The sequence below is a fragment of the Scylla paramamosain genome, chromosome 10 (genome assembly GCF_035594125.1).
Source record: "Scylla paramamosain isolate STU-SP2022 chromosome 10, ASM3559412v1, whole genome shotgun sequence".
Classification (NCBI taxonomy): Eukaryota; Metazoa; Arthropoda; class Malacostraca; order Decapoda; family Portunidae; genus Scylla; species Scylla paramamosain.
In genome coordinates, this window is record NC_087160.1 from 17,674,432 (window position 1) to 17,676,931 (window position 2,500).

Consider the following 2,500-nt stretch of genomic DNA (forward strand, 5'->3'; position numbering starts at 1 on the left):
ATAAGCTAGGAGTGTTGTAAGATGAAAAATAAAAAAACAGAAAAAAAAAACAGAACATAAAAAGCTCGTAATTCTTGTATACTTTTTTGTTATTCGAATTTTCAACTGCAGATTGCGAGAGAGAGAGAGAGAGAGAGAGAGAGAGAGAGAGAGAGAGAGAGAGAGAGAGAGAGAGAGATCGTGTTAAAGAATTCACTGTTACTTCCCACGCGATGATGCAGCAGCGGCGTCGTTCCGGAGGCTGAGTGTGGCAGGAAGAACACCTAAAGCTGCTCCCGACACGACCCCTTTGTACAATATTGATTCACGTGACTACTTTCCTCCTTATTCTCTACGTTACGGTCCCTTCTTCTGACGTCGTGGCACTTTCTCTCTCTCTCTCTCTCTCTCTCTCTCTCTCTCTCTCTCTCTCTCTCTCTCTGCATGTCTGTTCATAACAACTACTTACTTATTCACAGACACGCACTTGTTATCTCTCTTTCCCTCACTGTGCTATCTTAACCTACCCCATTTCCGTATCTTTATTCACGAGAACGATTTATTTATCTACAGACACTAGTTATCTCTCATTCTCTCCCACGCTGCTCTAAATATCATTGTTTCCCCTTTGTTTATCTGGCGTGATGAACATTTTCCCATGGTAATCTCATTTAGGGAAATTCATCAGATATAAAGTTCATGACTTGTCTTATCAAACGTCAATAATTTTCTTGAGTCTCTCTCTCTCTCTCTCTCTCTCTCTCTCTCTCTCTCTCTCTCTCTCTCTCTCTCTCTCTCTCTCTCTCTCTCTCTCTCTGTCCTTGCTACTCAAAAAAAGTGTCAGATCTCTGCTCTCTTCGCTCTACTCACACACACACTCTCTCTCTCTCTCTCTCTCTCTCTCTCTCTCTCTCTCTCTCTCTCTCTCTCTCTCTCTCTCTCTGTCCTTGGTACTCAAAAAAGTGTCAGATCTCTGCTCTCTTCGCTCTACTCACACACACACTCTCTCTCTCTCTCTCTCTCTCTCTCTCTCTCTCTCTCTCTCTCTCTCTCTCTCTCTCTCTCTCTCTCTCTCTCTCTCAGACGAGTGTTTACAAGTCTGCCGCCAGAGGGATTTAAGCGGATATGTCTCGGGTACTGCAATTTATTCTCGTCCTTATTCATCCCCTTCTTCAGCCTCTCATTCCTCTGTCTCCCATGCCACCCAACACCAAAACATAAGAAAGACGAAGAAATAGCTGAGAAATCAATAATAGCTTGCATAAGAGACAGGAAGAGAAGAGATAAGGATAAGAATGATGTGTGAGAAAGTAAGTTTTGTTTTTCTCTCTCTCTTGGTTAAAACTCATGCCATCCCACACGAAAACAAAGAATAGACAGGGAAAATACAAGACAAGTCAATAATATTTGGCATAAGAGACAGAAAAAGAAGAGATTAAGATAAGAACGATATGAAGAATGAAAAAAATAACCTAGATTTTTCTTCTTACTTAAAATCCATGCCATTTTTCACGAAAACAAAGAAAGACAGAGAAAAATAAGGATAAACCCATAATATCGTGTATGGGAGATAAGAAGAGAAGAGATGGAGATAAGAACGATATAAAGAATAAAAGAAATAACAATTTATTTTTCTTAGTTAAAACTCATGTCATCCCACACGAAAACAAACAAAAAAGACATAGAAGACAAATAATATCCTACATAACAGACAGGACAATAGCAGATCACGAGAAGAACGATATGAAACATTGAAAAAAGTAATAACAATAATAACGTACCTTTTTCTTAGTTAAAAGTCACGAGCCTTCTCAGATCATTTTAAAGGTCAGACGAGTTTTGATCCGAGGCAGCTAACACCTCTCTCCCCTTGCCCTCTTTATGTTCAGTGAAGGGAGCATAATGAGAGGGAGAGTGATGAATGAGAGCAGGGGGGTGGCTGGACAGGGGAGGGAAGGGAAGGGTCAAGGGAGGAACGGAGGGACAGAGAAGGACAGGGAGGCAACAAGTGGATCATTTCTGTCTCTAATCCCTCGTTTACTTCTACATGGGCGAGAGAGAGAGAGAGAGAGAGAGAGAGAGAGAGAGAGAGAGAGAGAGTTCTTAACTCCGTATATCGAAATAATTCAAAATTCAACTAACATTTCTCTCTCTCTCTCTCTCTCTCTCTCTCTCTCTCTCTCTCTCTCTCTCTCTCTCTCTCTCTCTCTCTCTCTCTCTCTCAACTACGCATCTATGCATCTACGTACAACACATCATTTCCCCTAACTCTCTCTCTCTCTCTCTCTCTCTCTCTCTCTCTCTCTCTCTCTCTCTCTCTCTCTCTCTCTCTCTCTCTCTCTCTCTCTCTCTCTCTCTCTCTCTCAACTACGCATCTATGCATCTACGTACAACACATCATTTCCCCTAACTCTCTCTCTCTCTCTCTCTCTCTCTCTCTCTCTCTCTCTCTCTCTCTCTCTCTCTCTCTCTCTCTCTCTCTCAACTACGCATCTATGCATCTACGTACAACACATCATTT

At 41.8% G+C, this 2,500-nt stretch overlaps 1 protein-coding gene across 2 annotated transcripts in view; it reads left to right on the forward strand.

The window, feature by feature from the left end:
- Nucleotides 1–2,500, forward strand: part of LOC135104272 (uncharacterized) — an 18,076-nt gene that overhangs the window by 1,321 nt on the left and 14,255 nt on the right. The gene's annotated exons all lie outside the window — the stretch shown is intronic.